At 38.8% G+C, this 6,171-nt stretch overlaps 1 pseudogene; it reads left to right on the forward strand.

Moving 5' to 3' along the window:
- Positions 1 to 4,393: 4,393 nt before the first annotated feature.
- Positions 4,394 to 5,453, forward strand: LOC103608670 (annotated as a pseudogene).
- Positions 5,454 to 6,171: the final 718 nt, after the last annotated feature.

Genomic DNA, 6,171 nt, shown 5'->3' on the forward strand with positions numbered 1-6,171 from the left:
CCCTTGTTGAAAACTATTAAGGATTTCAAGATGTGACAGCAGAACATCAAACAAAGCATGAGGTCCTCCTGAGCTTGGGGCCCTATGAGACTGCACAAGTCACAGTCCCATGAAGATGTCACTGTCAACAAAGGATTTGTATCCAGAATACATAAAGAGCTCTCAAAACTCAATAGTAATAAAACAAATGACCCTTTTAAAAAGGGCAAAGAATTTCAACAAGCACTTTACCAAGAAGGATATAAGGATGGTAAATAAGCACATGAAAAGATGTTCAACATCATTAGCCCTTAGAAAAATGCATATTAAAGCTACAATGAGATACTACTCCATTCTGATCTGATCAGAATGACTAAAGTGAAAAAATACTCACAATATCAAGTGCTGATGAGGATACGGAGGAGCTGGAACTCTCACACTTCTGGCAGGACAGAAAAATGGTATAAGCACTCTGGAAAATACTTTGGCAGTTTCCTACAAAGTTAAACTTACACTTACTATCTTACCATACAACCCAGCAATTCCACTCCTTGGTATTTGCCGAAGATAAATAGAAACTTATGTTCACACAAAAACCTGTACATGAATGTTTAGGACAGCTCTATTGATAATGGCCCAAGCTGAAAACAACCTAAATGTCCTTCAGCAGGGCAGAATGGATAAAGTGTGGTACATTCACACAATGGAATACTACTCAAAAATAAACAAGGAACAAACAGCTGGTACAGTCAAGAACTTGGATGAATCTCAAGAGCATGACACTGATTGAAACAACAGTCTCAAAAGGTTACACACTGCATGATTCCATTTATATGACATTCTCAAGGAGACAAAACTGTAGTGACATAGAATAGACAGTGCTTCCCAGGGATCAGGATTGGGAGGAAGATATAACAGTATAAGGGTTGTGGCACATGGGAGTTTTTTGAGATGATGAAACTGTCCTGTATCCTGATGGTGCTGATGTTTACACACATCTATACATATACCAAAACTCTTAGAACTGTATATCCCCCCAGAAGTCAATTTTACTACATGCTAAGTTTTTAAAGTTTCCAATATAATTTTTAAGTAAAACTTGACAAGTTAATACTAAAGTTCAGCCAAAAGAGAAATTGTATAAGCACAATGAAAATATTTTTTTACAAAGAACAGTGTTTGAAGACCTGTCCTACCAGCTTTGAAAACATTCTATAAGGTTATCATAACTGGAAAGCATGGCATTGGTATAGGTAAATTGATCTGTAGACAGACAAATAAATCAGTGAGAATCAGAAGCGGGTATACATGCAAATTTAGCTTATGATAAAATTAACATTTTAGACCAATGGGAAAAAGACGGACTATTCAATACATGGTTGGGGACTAATGGATCTAATGGATATACATATTTTGAAGGCAAAGGTAAATTTGTACATCACATTATGTATAAAAACAAATTTTAGCTGCATTAAAGAACTGATTGTATAAAAAATTATAAAAGCATCCTTCAGAAATATGTACATGTGTGTGTGCACAAGAATGTGTATATAAGAATGTTTGCTGGAGCATTGTTTGTAATAGAAAAGAGAGAGAGGAAGAAGAAAGGGAAAAAAAGGAATGTCTATCAGAAGTTGAATAATATACATTCATATCATGGAACGGGTATATCGATATATGTTCTGACATGAAAAGAGTTTTTAAATGTAGCTCAAAGTATGGAATGATTTATTAAAAAAATTTTGTAAGGTGCCAGCTCGTGGCTCACTTGGGAGAGCGTGGTGCTGACAACTCCAAGTCAAGGGTTAAGATCCCCTTACTGGTCATCTTTACAAAAAAAAAAAAAATTTTTTTTGTATGTGTGTATTAAAACTGCATACAAATTGATCTGTAGGGCTGTGCTCCAAACTCCTAACAGTGGGATGGAGGGGAAGAGAGAACATTCACTTTATAACTCTCTATACTTATACACTTAATTTTTAAAAGTTTATCATGATATATAGTAATGTGTTATTTATTGTAAAAAAAAAAACAAAAAACAATTAACTTTGCCACCATGTAATCGACATGAGGAAAAAGGTCTGAAAAAGAGCCATGGGAGACTGGAGAAAGGCTTAATCAAGTGTGTGAGAGTCTGTCACAAGAGAAGGAACATTTGTGCTAGGTCACTGCCAGATCCCTCCTGGCCAGCAGGGCTTTTTGCTTAGGCCAGATCTGTCCTTTGCCATCCGAGGCCCCAGTTCCCCTGTAAGAAGTAGTTGTGGAGGAATAAGGGGATTCTTCTAGCTAAGATCCAGGGTTAGTAAGTGTTTACCCATGTGCATTTTCCAATACTTTATATAAGAAAAAGCAAAGGAAAAAAAAAATGAAAAGCAAGGCAGTGTTAAACTGAAAAGAATAGTCTATCTCGTGCTCTTAAATATGATGGCCAGTCATATTCAATGTTACTGAGCTTAGAGAGTACATAACTAATGACTAGGTCCACTGAAAAGCTTTGAAAACCATTTCCTGTGGGATATTTATTTATTTATTTGTTTATTGGCAACTGGCCAGTACAGGGATCTGAACCCTTGACCTTGGTTTTATCAACACTGTGCTCTAACCAACTGAGTTAACCATCCGGGCCCTCCCGTGAGATTTATAAAAGCAAGCCATTAAAGAACATCAGGAGTAATAACCTACATACATATGTACATATATAGTCATACATATATAGTGTTATACTGCTATATGTATGCTGTTCTACATACATATGTATATGTTTGTGAGTGTGTGTGTATATACACACACTATATATACTACAAAAAATATGAAGAGTGTTTTTTCGTTTACAAAACCCTCTATACCAAGCTTTTTATTTGATCATTAAAGCAGGACAGGTGTTATTATCCTGAACTTACATACAGGGCACTAGAAGCTTGGAGAGTTTCATGATTTGACACCAGTTCTCTCATCAGTCTCATGACTGTCCCAGATGGGTGCCTGGGCATCTCACCACCAGAAGACACACGTCACAGAACACACAAGAGAGAACTTTGCAGCTTCTTTAGAAAAACACATAGAAAGGACCATCTCATCTCAGCAATGGAAAGTTTTTAAAAACATAGCTCTACTTTCAAAAGGAGAGAAGAGAACTAAGGCCACCAGAGGTGGGAAAGGGGGGGGGGAGGTTAACAAAATTGGTAAAGGGCCACGAAAAGTGATTACCTTGAGTAATGTTGAATATGCTAATTATACTGATTGGAGCATCACATATGGCACACAGGTATTGATATTCAACACGGTACCCCACAGATGTGGACAATTATGTTTCAATAAAAATAAATAAATAAAATAAATTTTAAAAAGAAAAACATGATTCTAAAAATATTTATTTAGTGATTATGTAACCATAACACATATATTTACACACACACATAAAACCTCCTTTTGTTAGAATTATCGATGCCTCAAATAATAAAAATAGAATTTAAAATTATTTTAACAGAAAAAACAACACTTTTAAGGTAAATCAAGTCCTGCTTTGTGTTTTAAAGTTATTCTAACTACTTTCATTCTATTTGTGAAACACATTGCTATGAGAAAATTTCTTCAACTCTGCTCCTAATTTTAGATGTCCTTTAATATTGCTTGGGTAAATTGGAGCTATATTTGGAAATCACGGTAAGCTACTTATCACAAGGTTGTTGCGTAGAATCATCTTCTTACTACAAACATGGTTTATCACTGAAAGTGAGCTAATATAGCTTTTTATAAACAATAAGAAAAAAAATTTTTATGTAACATATGTAGTTGCTTTTATAAAAATGTTTGTTGCTTCAAGGTTGTAAGTCAACACTACTTGGAATACATTTTTCAGTATTACAGGAGATATTTTTGCTCATCTTAACAGAGACTTAGAAATTAAAACTTCAGGTGAGACAATACAGAGTCATTGTTCATTTGTCTTAAATCTTATGTAACTATGTGCTAATCTCTTACTTTTCTTGCAACCTGATGCGATAGTCCCCTGAAGACTCATTCCCTCGATGTGCCTGAGTCAGCAACCCCTCATCTCTTCAAGTTTCTTTTTAAATTGCCAACCAGACCTTCTTGCAGTCTGAACTTACTCTTCCTATGTAATTGTAATTTTGTACCTGTTGGCCAGCCTCTCCCTGTTTACTCCCCACCACCCTCTGCCCTTCCCTCCCCAGTCTCTGGCAACCCCTCTTCTATTATCTGACTCTGTAATGTCAACTATTTTTTTCTTCTTAGATTCCACATATGAGTGAGGTCATGTGGTATTTATTTTTCTGTGCCTGGCTTACTTCCCTTAACATAATGACCTCCAAGTCCATTCATGTTGCTGCAAATGACAGGATTCATTCTTTTTCATGGCTGAATGGTATTCCATTGTGTATGTATACCAAACATCATGGGTGAGAAGGAGACCATGCAAGACCTGAACGACCGCTGGGCCTCCTACTTGGACAGAATGAGGAGCCTGGAGAGTGAAAATCGGAAGCTGGGTAGCAAAATCCAGGAACACCTGGAGAAGAAGGGGCCCAGGTCAGAGACTAGGGGAATTACTTCAAGACCATCGAGGACCTGAGGGCTCAGATCTTTGCAAATTACGTGGACAATGCCTGCATCTTTCTGCAGATTGACAATGCCCATCTTGCTGCAGATGACTTTAAAGTCAAGTATGAGACAGAGCTGGCCATGCACCAGTCTGTAGAGAGTGATATCCATGGGCTCTGCAAGGTCACTGACAACACCAGTGTCACCTGGCTGCAGCTAGAGACAGAGATTGAGGCTCTCAAGGAGGAGCTGCTCTTCATGAAGAAGAGCCATGAGGAGGAAGTAAAAGGCCTACAAGCCCAGATTGCCAACTCTGGGTTGACCGTCGAAGTAGATGCCCCCAATCTCAAGACCTCAGCAAGATCATGGCAGACATCCAGACCCAGTATGACCAACTGGCTCAGAAGAACCAAGAGGAACTGGACAAGTACTGGATGATGCTGATTGAGGGGAGCACCACAGTGATCACCTCTCAGTCTGCCGAGATTAGAGCTGCTGAGATGAAGCTTATGGAGCTGAGGTGTACAGTCCAGTCCTTGGAGATCAAGCTGGACTCAATGAGAAATCTGAAGGCCAGTTTGGAGAACAGTCTGATGGAGGTGAAGACCCACTATGCCATGCAGATAGAGCAGCTCAACGGGGTCCTGCTGCACTTGGAGTGAGAGCTGGCACAGACCTGGGCAGAGGGACAGCGCCAGGCCTGGGAGTACAAAGCCCTGCTGAACATCAAGGTCAAACTGGAGGCTGAGATTGTCACCTACCACCGCCTGCTGGAAGACGGGGAGGACTTCAGTCTCACTGACGCCCTGGACAGCAGCAACTCGATGCAAACCATTCAAAAGACCACCGCCCGCAGGATGGTGGATGACAAAGTGGCATCTGAGGCCAGTGACACCAAAGTTCTGAGGCATTGAGGCAACAGAAGCAGGGTACCCTTCAGGGAGCAGAAAGTCAATAAAAGATCAGAGGTCACTGGACATCAAATAAATAAATTAATTATTATTTTTTATTATTATTTTTTTCCAGATCTGTCAGAAAGGTTTATTTTCTTACTTTTTTTTTTCTTTAAATTTTTATTTTGTCGATATACAATGTGGTTGATTATTATGGCCCATTATCAAAACCTCCCTCCCTCCTCCCTCTCCTCCCTCCCACCCAACAATGTCCTTTCTGTTTGCTTGTCATATCAACTTCAAGGAATTGTAGTTGTTATATCTTCTTCCCCCCCCCCCCGTTTTTTTTTGTGTGTGTGTGAATTTATTTGTTTATTTTTAGCTCTCACCAATAAGTGAGAACATGTGGTATTTCTCTTTCTGTGCCTGACTCGTTTCACTTAATATAATTCTCTCAAGGACCATCCATGTTGTTGCAAATGGCAGTATTTCATTCGTTTTTATAGCTGAGTAGTATTCCATTGTGTAGATATACCACATTTTCCATATCCACTCATCCGATGATGGACATTTGGGCTGGTTCCAACTCTTGGCTATTGTAAAGAGTGCTGCAATGAACATTGGGGAACAGGTATACCTTCGACTTGATGATTTCCATTCCTCTGGGTATATTCCCAGCAGTGGGATAGCTGGGTCATATGGTAGATCTATCTGCAATTGTTTGAGGAACCTCCATACC

The sequence above is a fragment of the Galeopterus variegatus genome, unplaced genomic scaffold (assembly GCF_000696425.1).
Source record: "Galeopterus variegatus unplaced genomic scaffold, G_variegatus-3.0.2 Scaffold8675, whole genome shotgun sequence".
In the NCBI taxonomy this organism is placed as follows: domain Eukaryota; kingdom Metazoa; phylum Chordata; class Mammalia; order Dermoptera; family Cynocephalidae; genus Galeopterus; species Galeopterus variegatus.